This window comes from Gymnogyps californianus, chromosome 1 (genome assembly GCF_018139145.2).
Source record: "Gymnogyps californianus isolate 813 chromosome 1, ASM1813914v2, whole genome shotgun sequence".
In the NCBI taxonomy this organism is placed as follows: Eukaryota; Metazoa; Chordata; class Aves; order Accipitriformes; family Cathartidae; genus Gymnogyps; species Gymnogyps californianus.
Window position 1 is genome coordinate 2154989 of NC_059471.1, and position 19433 is coordinate 2174421.

Consider the following 19433-nt stretch of genomic DNA (forward strand, 5'->3'; position numbering starts at 1 on the left):
TGTTAATCCTCAAATCCAGTGACGCCACTTTTCATTTCGTCCATTTTTTAACAGGCCCCCTTCATGCCTCTACTTTTCCTCCTTCCCCCTTCCTTAAAAGCTGTGCTGTGACAAAACCAACCCAGCAGATAATGCCCGTTCAGCAAGTGTGCTGTGATTGCATCATTCTTGCCATTCACACGAGCATAACTTATTTCCATGAAAATCTCTTCACCCCGAAGTGCTTTCCCGACTGAGGGGCAAACCCCCCGTTGCTGCCGTTTGCCTGCAAGTGGGAGATGGCTCCGGTTTTAACAGCGCCCAGCGGCCGTTTAGAGGCAAAAGAAAAAAAAAAAGGTGCTGAGAGAAAACAGAAGCTCCGTGGTTATATATTCTGCTTGGGATATTTAGAGAAGCGGTATGGGGAACTTGCCCAGCGCAAAGGTTGAAATTGTTGGTCTCTGGAAGTCGGCAGCAGGACCGTCGCTGTCTCCGTTAGAGCCGGGGTTTCCCCTGATGGCTCCGGTTCTCAGATTTTCGGAAAGGATAACGAGACTGAGAGTGGAGAGAAGCGATGGGGGTAAATGACGCAACGTACCTTCCGACAAATTAATCGTGCCGGGCTTTCTTTTTGTTTGTTTCATGGAAATATTAAAAGAAACCCAGGCACGTGGGTGAGTCCTCTTTCCCGTATAGCACAAGTCTCTCTCACTGTTAATGGGGATTAAAAAGGAGAACAAACCCCCCAGCCTCTTCTCCAAATAAAGGGTCTTTTCCTTCTCTGCGCAGAACGTGAAGGACTGTCTGCTCTGCAACTTGCACTTTTTTCCTGCTTGCTCTTCCAGCGAGGTCCCTATAATTAATAACCTGCAAATCTCAGCACGGCAGAGGCGGGAGGAGCGGGGAATCTACCTGAATCGGCCTTCCCTTCCATGGAGCCTCCCAGGAAGCTTGGGAGGGGAGACGCCGCTGCCATGGAAGGAGTCCCGTCTCCCCACGTCTTCCCCGTTTGCGGCTCTGCCGCCCTACGTAAAAACGATGGGAGGGCGTACGCTGCCCCTTCCATCCTGCATCTGCCGGCTCTCCTCAAGAGGTGAGCTCGGGGATATTGAGACCTCAGTTGAAGGCACAGGGGGAGGATGGAGAAAGCGAGGGATAAAAGGGAAGAAAACTTAAGTGAAGTCAGGGATGCAGCAAATGAGCCAATAAAAAATGCAGCTAGGAAAACGCTGACGTGCTCACTATACCAAGTAGTTTCCTACTCCAAGCATTACCCTGGGGGACTGAGGATTACAGATCTGGTAGAAGGATCACTGTAGCAAGCGAGCCTCTGCATTGCAGGTCATTTCATCCAGAAAATAAAAGCACTGCAGTGATAGCGGGGCTGGACTGGAGAAGGTAAGAAATCTCTGTGGTTAGTGGAATTGAACACCAGACGTGCGGTGAATAACCACCTCTGTTGGCAGCAAGGAGAGGAGGAGGATAACGGGTTTGCTTAAGTACCAGTGCGGTCGCTCACCGTGTCAACGCAGCAGCGTTTGTGTGCTGGGTCTGGGTACAATCGTATTACAGCTGTACGTTCCTATGCAAACTGAAGAAAAACTGCAGGCAGGGGAGGCAGCAGGTCGCCAGGCTGTGTTTTCACATGCTGGAATGCGCTCTGCATCCCAAGGGAAAACTCAGCCCTCCCCCCTTCAAAAATACGCCCTGGAATTATTTTTATCTGTAGCAGACCACGATTTAGTTTATATCACGTACGGCAGACCCAGCGGGGGATAAAATTGAGACGGGCCGAGTGAAAAAAAGAATCTCCTAGTAAATTATTAAAACTATTTCTCGTATACAGCCATCACTGAGTTTTCTGTCTGAGTATACGGCGCTGCTTTCTTTGAAAGCTGATGAGATTGTCGTCTGGAAAAGGATCACAGAATCACAGACCAGTTGAGGTGGGAAGGGAGCTCTGGATGTCGTCTGGTCCAGCCCCCTGCTCAAGCAGGGCCACTCAGAGCCGCTTGCCCGGGGCTGTGCCCAGACGGCTTTTGAATGTCTCCAAGGATGGAGACTCCACAACCTCTCTGGGCAACCTGTGCCAGGGCTCGGTCACCCTCACAGTGAAAAAGTGTTTCCTGATGTTCAGAGGGAACCTCCTGTGTTCCAGTTTGTGCCCATGGCCTCTGCTCCTGGCACTGGGCACCACTGGGAAGAGCCTGGCTCTGTCCTCTTGGCGCCCTCCCTGCAGGTATTTCTATACATTGATGAGATCCCCCCAGAGCCGCCTCTTCTTCAGGCTGAAAACATCTTTCTCTGTACTCCCCTGCGCGCACTCCCTGCGAAGAAGAGCTTTTAAATCGGGCAGAAGCCTTTCAGAAAGCAAGCGCTGGCGACTTTGTGTTGTCTGCGGATCCCAGGTTGCCGCTTCAGCTGGTCTGCAGTCTCGTAGGTCCCACACAGAGAAGCTCTGTGCTGAACAGTGCGTTAGGCTGGGCACTGTGCAATCGCCACGGAGACTCAGAAATCGGATTACAGGATCGAGGCTTCAAATTGTACCCCCTTAACGGTCCACAAAACCCGATATTCTGACATGGCCTTGTTTCTGTTCCCAAAAACGGTTTGGAAAAAACCACGTACTACAGAGACTGGCAGCTTTGTACGTTGGAAATGGTTTGTGGAGGCTTTTGAATCCTGAGTCCAGACCACATCACCAGTGAGTGAGGCGTGTTGCGGCGTCTGCCAGATCAGTTTGCAGCCCGATCGCGTTCCTCCTCCTCTTCCCATTTCAAGTTTGCTCCCTACGATCAGTTTTCCAGCCTCTTGGCCTGTCTCGAATGTGTTAAGCAGCAGTTCTTCCGCCACTTTGTTTCAAACCCTCTTTTGCTGTCTTCTGAATTTCACAGCTGGTATCTGAAGGGGGCACGGTGGAGGAAACGGGCCCGGCGATCTCCGTCCAGCTGAACTGAGCAGGTGTTGCCTCTCACGAAAACCGTCCCTGCTGCTTGACAGCCTGGGCAGTGGCCAAGGATTAAATGGACTTTAGAGAAGGTTTGGGATTCTCTCCCATCCTTTCACCCAGCCAAACCGTAACCACGTGAATATCTCTTAAATATACTCCTGAGTCACCCAGTATTTGCTGTGAAGAACAGGCGACGTGGTTAAGCTTGCCTTTTTAGTGCTTCATCTTCGCTACGAAAGTAGAAGCTACTCAACCTCGAATCTGCAAGCTGAGCTCCGCAGCTGGTTTCCCCAGCTACTCCCGTTCTCCTTGCACCTAAATACGTCAAGACCAAAAATGCGCTTGGATGCAGAACGGGCAGTGCAGGTACCCACAGCTGGAGAAGGCGCTGGGTCTTCTTCGGAGCGCTTACTGGGAGAGAGCGTGCTGCTGAGGCTGGTGGTCAGGCCTGGATCCCTCATACGCCCGTGTGTCGTCCCACGGCTGAGAACGGCTCGGGGAAACGCACGGTTACAGTTCGACCCGCGGGATTTCGCTGCGTGAGGATATACCATTTTACGTTGCGTTCTGGATTTGCAGTGAGGACGGAAATAAAATTAACCGGATGCTTTAAAGGAAGAGGTCGGGCGGAGCGAGCGGTGTTACCGATCAACGCAGCAGTCGTCGTGGCCGTGGCACGAGCGAGACGAACATGAAACGGGCCCGACTGGGGGAGAGAGGGTTACGTTAAAACATCGGATTGAGGAGCTGGGAGCTGGTTTCTGCTCCCTGCTCCGACGTTAGCCTACCTGGACAAATCCTCTGTGCCCCTGCGTCCTGTTTGCCAGCATCACCTGAAGATTTATCTTTACAAAGATAAACCTGTGCAGTATCGGGCTGCGTGATGACGTACCCTTCTGTTTTGAAATTGTTTTTATTCCGCTCCGAAATTTTTACCTTTCTTTGATGGAGTGGGTTTTGGTTTAGATTTTTCTTTTTTAATGCAGATTCAAGAGCAGTTGCTGTGAGGTATGCTTTGGTGTAATTAGTTTTGTCTACTGTAATTGCTTCTCCTTTTTCCATTGTTTATTGAAAGACGAATGAATTTCCAGGTCTAGTTGCATTGGGAATACTGACAGCAGCTTTTTTAAATCCCATAGCACAGCTATTTGTCTTTTTTACTCAGCTGAATCCTGCAGAGTGGGCCACATTCTGCTTCACCTCTGTGTCCTGGGCAAATGACTGCACTAATTAATTTCTCGAAGACGGGGGCCTCCTTCCTGCTTAACATAGGGGAATCGTGAAGTGAGGGCACTCGCTCTGCAGGTGTCAAGCGCGGATAGAAAACGGCAACAACCTCGGATTAACTTGCTGAGTAAACTTGCATGAAGAGACATGAGAGGCTGATCATTTACAAGTCAGGTTACAGGATTTAAAAAAAAAAATCTGCTCCATTATTAATTTCACGTCCTCCTAAATAAGAATATCTTGGTTTCTGAGAAGTGAGGTATGATCCATTGCATTGTGTGTTTTTCTGTTTATGCTCCCATGGTTTATTGCTGCAGGCATTGCTGTGGAGTGAGCAGAGTTGATTTTAAAACGTTGGAATTGGCATTTTTCTCAGGAAGGAGATGACAAATTATTGCCGCTCCTTAAAAAGGAGAAAGGGGTGCTCCGTATGGCAGCAAGAGAAGAGACAGAGAGGGGACTGTGGCTGAAGAACGTGCGTGGTTACCGAGAACATCGGTAACGGTGAGAGACGACAAACCGTGGGGCAGAGAAGGGCTGCTCGGCAGCGCTCGACCGGCCGGCACGTTCGGATGCCAGAAGAGAAAGACTCTGCAGAGGGAAGCTCCTTTTGGCAGAGCTTTGGAAGAAAGACAGAGGGAAGCAGGGGAGTGCTTGGACTTCCCAGGAACGTCAGTGAAAGGATCTGAGCACTTCTCTTGGGGTGCTTGAGCCAGCAGAGCTGAGACTAAGCCAGATAATAATCACTTGTTAAGGCGTGAAAGTGGCAGGAGGCTTTCTGAGACCATGGTTCGGTGACAGAGTAAATCCAGCTTTAGGGCACCTTGTGCTAATCCAAGAATGCCATGGCCCTGTAAGATGGAGCGCTGATCCAGATAAACTCCCTCTGCCAGCTCAGATGCGTCCAAAACGCTTCGACGGGTTCAGTTCTGTACCAGCAGGCCGGGTTTCAGCCGTCTGTGTCGCTCTAATACGTCAAATCAGGTTTTGCACGTCCCCTCGCAGGCAGCGCGGCGAGGGAAAGCTGGCCCGAGTTCTGTGCTGTAGGTTGTAGCCGGTTCAGCAGAAACAAACCGGTGCCGGGGCTGGTTCAGCTTTGTCTTGGTAGACACTGGACTGGGTTTTGTTTCTGAAACGAAAAAGCAAACTGGGAAAACCGTGAAAATTTTTTCTGATGAAGCAGATTTCCATTAGGAAATGCTGGTTTGGCAAAAGCTTTTCAAGATTTGTAGCAGCGGATAAAGCAGAACACTTCACTGCTTTAATCAGTTGCGTGGAAACTTGGGAGAGGACTACCCCAAACCCTGGTGAGCGTTGCTGGAAAGCTTTGTCTCCCTGCGGATCTGAGGCTCACGAAGCCCCGAGTTGCCCGCACACGCTGCTGTCCCCTTGGGGACTCCCGGGTTTCCGATGAAGACAGGCCTTCCTACCAGGGCGAAGGAACGTCGCAGCTGCAGACTGCCTGTGTGGAGCTGGAAGCCCACGGACAACACGCAGAGACGACGACCAGCCGTGTGCAGAGCCAAGAAGCCCTCGATGCCTCGTTGGGCTTCGCTGCCGGGAATGGGGACCCTCTTTTGGGTCATGGCATCTGGGACTCATGGCATCTGCCTCCAGTTTTTCCAAAACAGGTGGGGTTTTTTGCCAGAGTTTTAACAGAAATTTAATTCCAAATATTAAACTTTATAAATATGGGGGTTTTGATGTGTTAGACTTCTGAGCAGAACAGAAATGCCACGTTTTGAGCATCCCCCTGGCGAAAAGCCTGCAGAGATCTGAAGCGGAAGCCCACTGCAATGCAGGGGACAGCCCCAGGAGCTGCATGGTTGTGAGATTGAAAGAGGGAGCACTGAAGACTTGTCTCAGAGTGACATTTGAGGGATTGCAGCGGAGGAGAGAGGTGGCTGGACCGAGAGGTGCATCGGTAAATCCGCTGTTGTGATCTCCTTTAACCCAGCTCTCCTCTCTTGAATGTCTCATACTAGTTGACTTATGATTGCCGTTGGCTTCGCAAGGCCAGGTCTCCCTGCACCGTAAATCAGCGCTGCTTCCCTCAACGGATGTTACCGCATCCCGGCTCTTGCAGTAGAGAGCCCCGCTGGGTGTGAGAAGACTACACGCCAGGCAATTAATGTTCCTGGAAAAGAAACCCGCATCACACCCGATTCTCAGACTACCGCAAATTGTTGTCGAGGTCAGTGCAAATTATTACCCAAGGACACTGGCAGAGCGTGATTGTTCTCGGATAACAAGAGGGATCTCATGTTAATTCAGCTGGCAGAGCTGTTGCGACTAATAGCGGGGAACTGCTGCCGCTGCTTTTGAAATTATCTGACTGAGCTAATCCGAGGATGAGGAGACGATTTATTGATTTGAAGTCCTAGCCAGACGTAGATGGAGATAATTCTAGGATGGCAGGGGTGTTATTCCTACAGAAAAGCAGGCTTGGTAAATACTTTTCATTTATTTATTAGCCCCTGCAAAACAGTTGTGTTACATTGCAGCTTGAATGTTTTATTTAGAGATGTGAATAGCTGAGATACTGAAAATTAAGAGCTTTCTGGATGGCAGTCATTTGATATTTTTGCTGAAACTGCTTGTTTTCTAAAGCAAATAGCCACTCAAAGTGCTAACACTGGTTTGAGCTCACCCTTTCTTTAGAGCTACGTTTAAAAGATTTAAAAAAAAAAAAGGTGTTAAGTTTGCGGCTCTGCTTTTGCATTCTGGTCAGGTGTCTTCTCGCTCTTCATGGGTCTCTTGCAAGCCGGCTTCTGAGGACTCTGGTTAATGTCCTAGAAAATAACCTTGTGCTGAGACTAACGGCCATTTTATCACTGCTGCTCTCTTGCTGTTTCTTGGGGGTGGAGAACTGCCTGCGGGAGCAGGGCAAAGCAAGAACCGGGTTATTGCCAGGCTGCTTGCTCATGAACAGCTCCCGCTCTGCTGCCGCACCGCCGGTCCCGAGCCTGAAGTATTCCTGCCCACCTCGGCTGGCTGACCCGGGGTTTTCAACTGAGCCGGCAGCCTGGCAAACCATGAGTTACAAAGATCATATTGTGAAGGACGGGCTCAAACCCCGAGACTCAGCTGGCGATGGGACCTCAGAGAGCGTTTTGCCCCATTAGTACTCAGTCTGTCCTCTTGCCAACGGCCGTTAGAAGGAACCGCAGGATGGAGGTCAGCCAGCGCTGGATCAGAAAGCCTCCCCGAGGAGCCCTGGTGTGGGATTACAAGTAAGGACGCTGCCTCTTTGATGCCTTCGTCTTCGTTCTCTGCATTGCAAAGTAGTTTTGCTTCCCCTAGCCCAAACAGGGAGGCGACACAGCTGAAATCTTTTGAGGCACAGCTCTGGGACTACGGGTCTGGGCGTCGAGACGTGCCCTTCCACTGACTCCTGCTGCAGCCTTATCAACTCACTTCACCGGTACTTGCCTCCAGGTCTCTTAAAATGTTTTGAAGGTGTCACCCTGCCAGATGGATGGCTCCACGGAGAAGTGCAGCGTCTCGGAGGCAGAGCAAACGTTGCTGATTTCTGGCCCTTTCAGGCCTTGCGTGTTATTGCTCCCCACCTGGAATCTTTCACCATCGGTTTTGCTTTCCTTCACCGTATCGCAATCAGGCTGGGATGAGCACTGCTCCTCTCTCGTTCCCCCGAGTAGGGAAAAATCCTCCATCCTCCAAATCCCCAGACTCCCATAAAAACCCCCAAAACGTTTATCACTCTGCAACATAACAGATTTCACGTTCTTAAGCAGCACGTCCTCTGGAAGGTGGCTGCGTGCCTGCTCCAGAGATGAGGGCAGCATTGAGCGTAGGTGTTGCGTGTTTATAGAGACTGAACTGGCAGTTAAATTGTTTGAGTGTGGCCAACTTAATGTCACCCAGCCTCAGTGTCTGGTGTGTGATGGCTCGGTTACACACAGGCTGTTGATACGGCTGTAGTTTTATTCGGGGTTTTGTCACTCGGCCGTCATAGTGTGAAAATAAGGAATGTTTTCCTGAGTCTGTGGCCAGCGAGGACTTCACCGATGTGAGTGCGGTGTGGTCTGCAGCCCTGGCCCGGCGGCTGCCGTAGAAGCTGCTGGCAGCGTTTGGCTGCCCGTGGAGGGCTGCAGCCTGCACCGCAGCAGGTAAAGGAGGGAATGATTGGAACAGGCCCTATAGCACCTATAGCAGCGCTGCCGGGTCCACAGCGGCTGTTCGATCGTGGCCACAGCCGGGGCTGCGTGAGCGTCACCAAGGGCAGCTACGCAGGAGGAAGCCAAGTGGGGAAACCCTATGGATCCTGGGCTCCTCGGAGAAGCAGCTCTGCAGAGCTGTGCCAACTGCTTTGCTTTGCCCTAAGAAGAGAAAAGAAGAGGGCAGTTAAACGGCTCAAAACCTGGTATTCGCGCTCCCATCTGATGCCTGCGATAGCAATGGGATTCAGGGCTCGGTGTGCACGTTGGCACGGACGGCCCTGAGCCGCCTGCCAAGGCTCTGCTCGCCGGTGCCACGTGCTGAGCCCAGAACCGGGGCGGGCTCGTGATCGTCCCCAAATGACGCGGCGCCAGCGTGGGATGTCAGCGGGCGTCCTGCCTTTCTGCCGTTGGAGCTGGGGCCAGTGCTGGCATTTTCCTTTACCAGAAGCACGGGCGGGGGAAGGTATTTTAAAAGCGTATTTACAAACCTGCGCTCTTACGCGCTGTTTGCCAAACTTTGGGTGAAGAACAGCAGAGAGAGGGATTTGTGCTAGGCCGTGTGGCTGCTGGTGGTTAGGAACAACAGGAGCACGACTCCTGTGTGGGGAAAAAAGGGGAATAATACGGGCTGAGCTGGTTGCAGTTGGTGACAGGGTGCATGTGGGGAGGCGTGGGGAACAAAACACCGGTGCAGTGGATAAGGCACCTGCATCCTCCCCTCCACTGAACCACTGCGGCTCCGTGTGTGCTCTTCTCTTGCCTGTCCCCTTTCACAACAGTCAAATAAGTGACATTTCCATCGTGGGGGGGGGTACACGTGCACCAGGTAGGTGTGGAAAACACATGGCACTGCTCCGAGCCCAGGGGAGAGACACCTGCGTGCCCACAAGCGCATCACAGCCTGGCATTCTCCTCCACCCCTGTGCAAGAGGGAAGGCACTTGTGTGCAACACCCAGAGATCCCACCACGATGTTTGGGCCTCTGGACCGTTAGGAAATGTTTGCTGGCAGGAGGAAAAGCTCCTTTGCAGTTAGTTTCCAATGCGGCGCGACGTCTTTGTGAAAAATATAAAAGGGGTGTAATTTTCTAGCGCTGTATTTCTCCTGCTGTAATTATTGCTTTTAATCACCTCATTACCTAGCAGAGAAAGGAGCGTAAGGCTGTAGGTAGCAGCACAGTGGGGAGAAGGCACATCAAGGTTTCAGGCTGCGTTTGTTCACTCCGTGCTTCGGGGCATTAGTATTATTTCCCTCGAGGACCAGCTTCCCAGCAGAAAATCAAAAGCCGCATGAAGAGGTAGCGGAGAAACACAGCAGCAGCAGGGAAAGCCCTCATCGTCCGGACACTGCTGCGGCTGAGATCGCCATCAGCTCGGGAGGCTTTGTCCAGACGAGCTAATGAGGCATGAACGTCCGTCGTTACAGCAGCCCGAGCGCTCCAGAAGACACTGCCGAGAGCAGGCACCGCGTGCTGCCGTGGGTTAGGGCAAAAAGCAGCGGCAGGAACCGAGAAGTCTGAAACTTGGCCCCACGGCGCTTTCCCACTCTGCACTTTTTTCAATATAAAGCAGGGAAAAATGCCTCCTGCGGGATCCGTGCTGGCCTGGGGTGTGGAGCACCTGCGCTGTTCCTCGCTTGCCGGCCAGAGGAGCAAAAGCAAATCCCTTTTCCCTGCTTGCTCCCCATACTGAGTGCATGCTCCGTGTATGCACCCCCACATCCATCTCGACCGAGTCCTGAGCTCTCCTGGGTTTCTCCACATCCTCCTGTGTCACGTAACTGCAGCAAGCGGTTAAACCGTGAGCTGCCATTTCGGGGAGTGCATGGAAGAGCAGGTAATGGCCTTTGCGACCAGCGTCTGATACAGATGCACCCGTAAATCATCGTTAAATGCGGTATGCAGGGGAAAACAGCCACCTCCTGCCCTCTGCTTATTTCCTGGAGCTTGAAAGCTGATTAAGAATCACTTACTTAAGCTGATGGGTTTCAAGTGATACTACCAGGGCAAACTGCTCTCTTCGAAGTGCCCATTAAAGTTTCAATTTACGTACCTCGCACAGAGCCGTAGGGCCAGGGCGTGAGCTGCTGGAATGACCTCTGTTAGCAGCCAGTCGGTTCATTAAATAGTAAAGAGCCGAACAATTTCCAGCTAAATAGCACACGGAGCGTCCTTATTTCATTTCCTGTTTTTAAAGGAAGTATAAATTATTTACTAATGTGCTTAAAGTCCTTTAAGTGAATCCAGGCAGTAAAGCAAAACCTTGTTTACCAGGGCAGATGCCCAAAGGAAAGTGTCAAGAGTGATGGACCCATTTGGGAACAGCCACTAAAATGCTGCCAACAATTTATCAGATTTAATGGAGGTAATGGGCCAGGATTACCGTCGAGTCAGGCTGGTGGGTCGGACTTCCGAGCTTTGGTAACGGTTTGGTGATCGCTGCAGTTCATGGATTAAGTCCAGAGAATTTCTGGTGCAGCACTTCTAAGTTTGCCCATTTGTAAGTTTAGGGGTGTTGATTTTCAAGCCTCGTCACTCGAAAGCTTTAACCACGTTCTCACACGTGTGAAGTCTCCTCCTGGAGATTCACGCACACGTTCCCAGAGCCGCATTTCACTAGACCACAGTTATTCGTCCTTAGCGTAGACCTGAGCTGTTTCTGCCCCAGTTTCAATCCTGCTCTTGGATTCCTTTAGCCAGCTGCAGGGAGGGAGACAGGACTGGGGTGGCTGAATGCTGTCTCTGCCTGAAAACACAGCGCCCTTTCCCCTCCCTGTCCTGCAGGATCACGCCACCTTCCACTGCTGCCGGAAGGTTTGCTGGACTTAGTCTTCCATGTTCTTGCTAAGCCAAGAAACAGTAAATCCTCCTGTGTGTGAAATGTTTACAAAAGGCCTGTAAACGTGGCCCTGAGTCCCGCTCCTCCCGGCCGTGTTTCCACTCCATCTCACCCCCCACTCTGATGGCTTCCTCGGGCTGTTCCGCTGTGGGAAGGGGCTCGACGGAGCAGGGCTTGGGCTCCCTGTAAGGCAGCCTGCGCCACGGGGGCAGGACGTGTTTCTCAGGAACCCTTCCAGAGCTGCTAGAGAGTTGTGAGTAACTCGGTGAGGGGATTTATAACAGACATGGCAATTCAACTTGAACGGTAGCAGCTGCTCCAACTGCAGCAATAAACTATAATACTCCAGCTCTTGCAATAAAACTCCCATCTGAGTCAGACTTTACAAATGCTTTACAACTGGTGCTTGCAATTCATCATATCTCTACTTGCATTACTTTCCAGGACCGGTCTCCATTCATTTAATGCAAACTATCTCATCTTGTCCATCTCTACTCTGGGTTTCATTTTCTACAGCTACTTGCTGGGAAAATTCATTAACTCTGTGGTGCATCTGATGAAATTGCTGGTTGTAGCGATGGTGAGTTGGATATTTTTCTTTCCTAGGCCTCCGGCTCCTGTACAAAAAGGTGGCGGGACGCCGGCTTAACTTGGAGCATTGACCTTGGTCTTGTTTCTTGGTGTCACAGCAGGGCCTGGGAGCTTTGGATGGAGGTTAGGCTCCTCAGGAGCGTGGGAAAGGCAGCCTGTCCCTCTGAGGATGGTGATGGCCTAGTTTTGGGACCCCTCAGAGGCCATGTGGGCACAGCAGCATCCTACGGACACAAGGTTGGGTAGGTGCGTCAAGCTGTCGGGTTTTGTGCCCTGTCCTGGCATCCAGCCCTCGTCCCCAGCTGGGCAGAACTGATGGAAACGAGTCTGGATGATGTGTCTGAAAAGATAGTCATCCAAGTAGGTATTTCAGATTGGTTGTGCTCAATTTACTCTGCTTCGGGGAACGGCTCTTTTTGCAACGAAACGCTCCCCGAGGAGGTTGCTCAGCGCCCTCCGTTAGGGATGTGAAGAGAGCTTCTGCCCTTGGCTTCTTGTATGTGTGATCCTGGTCCCCTCCTCTGGTCCTGGCAGCACTGGGCTGCCGTGATGCAGCTCCCAGCCCGCGGCGGGGCCTCGGCTTGGGCCTCGGTTTCTGCTCCGTGCTGCATTTCCCATAACAGACATTCTCCCCTGGGACCACCCCGTTACGGGAGAGCTTCCTTGCCGCTGAGGAATCTGGTTGGGAGCTGACTGGCGTAAGTGCATTTTTTTTTTTTTCCCCCTCCTTTATATGATTTGGTTATTCCTGTAATAGTGATCATCAGATTTCTTGCTGCTGGGGGCAGCTCTTTCCTTGCAGAGGCCATCTCCGTCCTCCACAGCTCCTCCTTGCCGTTCCTCAGGCCTGCAGGTGACTGGGCTCTGGTAAGCCCCGTACTGGCCCTCGGTCCAGTGTCACAGGTCCAGGAGTCTCTGCCCCGACAGCACGGGGTTGTAGTACACCATCCTGCTGGGGAACAGCCGGTCCTGGGGAGCCCGTCTGTTAGAGATCATCTGTCGGCCTCAGTCAGTAGATTTATATCCAGACAGATCCCTCCGAGCAGCCACCCTTTCCTTTAGCACCAGCTCCATCTCCTGCTGCCCACAGCTGCAAGGAGAAAAGCTCATCCGCTGTGAAAGGGGTGATGTTAGAGGCAGGAGCGACATCCCTCTAACACCCCAAAAAGCTTTTTGGGGAAGGAGGTGCATCCTCAGAGCCAGAGCTCAGAAGAGAGTCCAGAGTGAGGACTCGCTCTCGAGGGGCTCCTTCAGGGTCTGCCGTGGATGGAGATAAGGTCTCTGCTGAGGCTGTCGAAATCCCCCCGTAGCATGGCCCCGAGGACTGCGCCACGGCTTGTTTTCACAGGGAGAGAAATCAGAAGAAACGGGCTCCTGCAAGGGAGGTTTCTGAACTCCTCAGGCATATCCAGAGAGGTGACGGGGCCTGTCCTGTCCTGGGCGGGGACCCAGCTTGTAACCCGAAATCCCACAGATGTCTGAGCTCGAGGGAGCACAGGGCTGAGGTTTTACTTCACCTCCCTCCCTCTCGCAAAACTCAGTTTGCATCTTGCTCTGTGCATGCAGGTGGAAGAGGCCGGATCGGGCCGCAGCTGCCCGGTGTCACTGGGCAATGGCTGTCTTGGCGCAGTGGGAAGGGGCAGGCCCTGTGCTTCTGCCCGTCCCGATTTTTCCGGGTGCGGTTTTGATGAACCCCGAGGCTGTTCCCTGATGCTTTCTTCCTTTGCAGAGCCAGCACGGTCCTTGGGTGCCTGCAGGATCTCCCTGCAGTGCTGGCATTATTTTGCCACATGAAAGCAGCGGCGGCAGCAGCAATGGCAGTCAGGGACTTTCCCAGGCAGGACATTTGCTCCCAATGCCACCTTTCGCTGTCACCCAGGGAAAGCATGGGGTATCCCAAAATCCAGCATGCCTGCAAGCTGGGAAAGCCGCTGGCTGTCCTGGCCCCTTCACTGCGAAAGGCTGCCAGCCCCTCCTGGACGCTCTGAACAGGAGCCAGGTTCCCGGGGAGAAAACGCGAGGATGCCGGCTTAATTGAGCCTGTTCAATGGCCTTCAGCTGCCATAAAGCATGTTGCTGTCTGGGCAATGAAAGGAGCTGGGGGGAGGCAGGACAGCTCCCGATTCCCAAACCTGCTCCAAGCCAGCATCTCCCGCAGTGAGGAAACCTGCTGCTAACCCCCCGGCACCTGCAAGGGGCCCTCAACAGGGGCACAGGGGGGGTCCCTGGTGCCACCAAATGCCACATCCGGGGGGTGACATCCCTCCCGTGCATCCCCTGCTTTTGTTCCTGCCCCCGGCTGCGGAAGGGAACCTGTTTTGCAAGTGCAAGCGGAGATCCAAGTGCTGCGTGGCAGAGCGGGGGCTGCAGCGGGGTTTTTAATGCCCCTTGGGGGTAGGTGGGATGTCAAGGGTGCCCATCCTGTGCCTGGGAGCCAGGCAGAGGGTCATGACCAGAGCCAGAGCCGGAGCTGGTGGCTGCGTCATTGTGGCAGCCCACGGGAGACTAACCCTAGGTCCTCAGCAGTGGAGCGAGGCCAGGCTCTGCCGCAGAGCTGGGATCGCTGGTGCCTTCCTGACCACCTCCCGTTTATCCCACTCCCGGAGTATGGGGGAGCCCCGAGGCTGGCCATGGGCAATGCTCTGGGGATGCAGCCGGGGACCTGTTCCTTTTGCTGCCACAACCCCAAGGATTTTTGCACCCACCCCAGGGCCTTGGGGACAAAGGGAGCTCCTTTCCCTGCTCTCTCGTGGCTGGCTCCACGCAACAGTGGTGGGGAAATGGGGGACAGCGGGGCTGCAGTCCCTGAGGGCGGCCACCCCTTCCCTTGCTCCCTCCGGCCCCAGAAACCTGAGTGACGGCCACTCCCGGCGTGGGGTTTACACATAGTCCTGGACCTGCTGCAGATCCAAGCCACCGACCGGCCTCGCTGGGGCTGGGAAGCCACTGGGGCCCTTTGATTTGCTAGACCAGATTTGAGCTCTCCGAGGTGAGAGGTGTGGGCACGTCACAGCTTTTTCGGGATGCTGCCAGCCTCCATTTCGGCAAGGATGGAGCGGAGGTGAATCCACTCCCGTTTGGCTGCAAACAGCATCTCGGAGCATCACCGTGTATCTCTGGGAGCCGCGCTGGCTGGCTTGGGCTGCAGATGGGGACGGCCGGAGCTGAGGGAGGAATCCCACATTGCTATTTGTGGAAGGGACTGAAATGTTCCTGGCTGTGAAGGCCACAGCTCGGAGCCCGCTGGCTCAGCCAGGCCACGTCTGAGGGGAGAGGGGACATTCCCTTGCTGCCTAACACCACCGAGGCCCCTGCTTTGTACCAGGGTGCAGCTTGACCCCGGCTCCGGTTGTCGATGCTGACCCTGAAATGCTGACACAACACATAGTTTCTCCTTAATAGGGCATGGAAAAGGCGATGCACGTCAGGGCCAGGCTTTTTGCTCATGTTGTGCCTTTCTCTGCCTTTATATGATCCAGAAATACATTGGTTGAGCCCCTCCTGGGTAAACTCAGCCTAAAAAAAGAGATGATCTTGGGCAGATACTTCCTGCTCTGGAAGTATCATGGTCCCAAGCTGGAAACCAGCAAACAGAGCGGGTTTTGTGCAGGTTAGAAGGGTCTTTCTTTAAAAATTATTTGAGACCCTGGTTAAAAGGGTCTTGGGCTCGGATCCCTGCACAGAGACATCCTCAGCTCCTGGCCACTTCTCCAAAGCCAGCATCTGATGGTCTGGCATTAGCCTGGGGTGAGGACATCAAACACAGATGTCCCCTCAACTTGGCATGGTGCTGGGACCGTGGGTTCCCCAAGTGCCACCCCAAACCTGACCACCTTCGTGGTCTTTTGAGCAAGATGTTGCTGCCTGGCCCCATCCCCATCCCCCTGCTGCAATTTACTGCCCTCTCCTTGGTGCTCACAGGCTGCTGTGGAGCTGGGCTGGAGCAGGGAAACGAGCAGGGCTTTAAATAACCTCCTCCAAAATATATGTGTGTTTGTGTTGGATCGTTTCTGGGAGCTGGTTGACAGCCGGGTTCCAGAAACAGCAGGATGGGCCAGGGAGGGGGGGAGCAAGGGGCAAGGGTGAGGGAGGAAAGAGGGGAGCTCCTCTAAGCCTCTTTGCTGCCAGGGAAAATGCGATACTGCACCATGCTGGAAGAAAAAAAGGAAAGCTTTCCTCGGAGCTGAGATTTCTCCTGCTCATCTCGTGTCTCAGTGATGGGCTGGGGAAAGGTGACGTGCACTCACGCTTGTTTGCGTCCAGCGCAGAAACGCTGTGTCGGTCAGTCCTATGGTACATCCAGATGGATTAGGGATGTTCGAGGTATGTCCCTGGCCTGTTGGCTTTAGTGTCTCCTCATAAGGTGGCTACCCCATCCCCTTTTCCTACCTGATTTAAATCCTGGGTGTCCTCCTGAACTCCCCTGCAGCTCTGCCACAGCTCCATGCAGCGCAATGGCCCCAGCTCCTCTGGAGGATGAGGCTCCGTGGGTCCCTCTGAGGGATCAGTTCAGAAAGCACGGCGAGGAGCAACCTGCAGGCTTAGATGGGAGGACAGAAGTTAGGGTGCCTGACACCCAGGCCAATCTGTTGCAGGTACAGGCTTGGATGAAGTGTCAGTAGCGATTTATACAGCGCTAGGAAGGGACCAGCACCTCTTCTGCCATCTGGACGTGAGCTGGCTTTGTCTCATTGTGTCCAGGGATGCAGATGGAGAAGAGCACCAGGAGCTCACAGAGTGCCTAAGCAGGTATTTCTGTCCACACTATGTCAGCCCAGTCTGAGCCCTGGGCCCTCAAATCCACCCGTGGTCAACCTGGCTCCAGCCTGGCCACAGCCTCAGTCCCTGAGGGAGAGATCCGGAAGAGATCAATGGAGCTGTGGCTCCTAGTTTTGACCAAAAGGAAGTCCCTGTTGGGAACAGCACTGCTGGAGTCCATGGACAGTAACTGGCACTTGAGGAGCGCGGAGATGAAAGGAGGGAGGAGGATGGGGCTGCCAGAGAGACCACTGAGGTCAGCGTGTTTTGGCAGCCCGAGAGCGAGAGAAGAGAGTGGAAGCAGAGGACAGTGGGCACAACCGGAGCAGGAAAGGGGGACGGGGGTGAGGGACAGCGTGTCCTGCTGTGTCCCTTCTCTCTGGATAGATCGTAGCTCTCTGCAGAGGGTGGGGAGAGAGGTCGAAGGGTGGAGGATGAGGGACAGCTAAGCTTGGACGGGCCCAGAGAGAGGGGAAGGAGTTGGCTGAGGGCAGGGCGTGATGGTTGGACACACCAGGAGTGAGAGAAAAAGGTGTTTGGTGACAAGAAGAGGGGACACAAGTCCCTCACCGGCAGCTGTCCTTGCAAAGTGGACCGTGGGCTGCTCTGGACAGGCTCTGTCTCACCGATGTCTCCGTCATCCCTCAAATCCTGGACAAATGAATCCCTAGGGAAGAGGGGAAGAGGGAGGAGAGGAGAGACACGAAGCTTTTCCCACCCTGGAAACCGTCTTCACTGACATCTAGTGGCAAAACAGGCCTTTCCCTGGTAAAGAGGAGAGCTGGCTCCTCCAGGCGCTGCTGCCTCCCCGCTGCTCCCCACAGGCGATGCTGGGGTGGGTGTTTGAAGGAGAGGTGTTTTACCAGCGCTGCACTGGTCATACTGGTATTCCCTGCATGGTTTGCCTGGCTACATCTCAATGAGGCAGCAAAGCGGTGCCGAAAAACACGGGCCCCAAAACACCATCGTTGGTGCAGTGATGCTGTTAAGGGGGCCCTGGTGGGGTTTGGCCCAGGAGTTAGCACGGGCCAAACCTCAACAGGGGTCTGGATGTGGCCACCCTGTTTGGGAGAGAGCTTAAAAAGCTGGACGAGGCCTGGGCCATGTCAGACACCCTCACCCACACTCCCAGGTGGATTCAGAGCGGGTGGCAGAGGTCCCACTCCACTCTCTGTCCTCCCTTCAAGGGTTGGTACCAGCTCCAGAGCAGAGGTGCTTTCTCCACCTCGCTGTTCCCAGAGCGACGCTGATTGCTGCCCGGCATGTTTATGGGGACCTGCTCTTTGCTCATCAACTTTGCATGACCTGAGCACTCCAGCCCAAAAATGGAGGCAGTGTGGGAGGTGGCTGCCAGGCAGACCAGCCTGTGGCAATGCCTCTTGGTGAGGACACGGGGGCCATCAACTGTCTAATTTCCAACCACCGCTGGCCCTAACCTGCAATCCGCTGCTGTGAGCTACCTACAAACAAGAGAGCAGCCATGCTGGCACAGAAGAAATCTAGTCCAGAGTTTCTTTCGGTAGCCAAAAGCCCAAAGAAAACTGAAAATACGACAAACCTGTTTGCAGCAAACACCCAGCTCCCACTGCCTTCATCTGCTCTTCGTGGGAGGACTGCGAATAGTCAGACCCTGCCCATCCTCTCGAAGCTTGTGTGGGTTGGTAGATCTCGACTACATTTTATCTTTCCCAGGTCAAGTCCCAACCTGCACAGCTTCACGCAGAGGTGCTCCCAGACCTGTAAGCATCCCTGCTGCCCTGCTGTGACTCTCTCCCAGGTCTCCTCTACCCTTTTGGAGACACAGGATCAGATGTACCCAGTGGGCACACCACGGAATTATTTAGAGAGCCATGAAATGATGGTGTCCCATTTCTTCTTTCTTTTTTGATAACTCTAACATTTAATTTCTTCTTTTGTTGCACAGACCCCTGCAGCATCCATGCAAGGAGCAGAGCTGTGCAATGCCCCTGCCTTCGCCACGGCCGCTCAGTTTCTGTAAAGCCTCTGGCAAGGCTTTCCCAGAGAAGCCTTACAGAAAGCCAAGCAGCTCATTTCAACCTTTTTGCCTTTATCCCCCTATCTTCTGGCTCCCTTCTGGGAGGTTTGCAAGGCAGGACTTCCCTTTGCTGACTCTTCCCAAACAGACCACATTTATCCACTAGTGTGCGGGTATTTTCATATATCAGTTCTACCCATTATTTCTAATTGAAATGGCACAACCAAACCCCTGTAATCCCTTACAATCCCTAAACTGTTTAAAAAAAAAAGCCACTTTCCCCATCTCTGGCCACCACAGAAGTTTCAAGCAAGAAATCCCATCCTGCTGTTACTGATTTAACCCAGTGCCCAGACTGCAGTGGTGATGATACCGTCATAGGAGTCAAAAACCCCCACAGATCTGCCCTGGAGCCACAACTGTCCTATTTACTGAATCATTCGTCTTGCCAGCGAGGCACAGGGACCACAGCCCTGTTGCTCGAGATGCTGCACACATACAGTAGGAAAGACCTGCAATAGCTTTAAGTTTACAGTTAGCGATCATCCATATTTACAGTTAACTATAAATAGTTAATATCTATTGTTAAAATTTACACAAAGCAGCACATTACTGGATAACAGTACAGCATCCTCTGGCAGCAAAAACTCCTTATGTTTCCCTGGAAATAACCAAATAGCCTGTCTGTGATTTTCACACTGTTTTCCTGACAGGTGTTTTCGTCATCTGTGACTGCCTCAGAAAAAAGGTTAAAACGACAGAAGCAGCCTGTTAGGAGAGGGGCTCTACGGCTCCCCTCACCTCCCACAGGCCCTCAAGCTGTGCTCCCCTCACGCCTGGGGTGGCTGGCTGCAGTGCCGTGAGGGGAGGGCCTCTTTACCACCAGAGCGGGCCTCCAGGAAGGAAATCGGGGT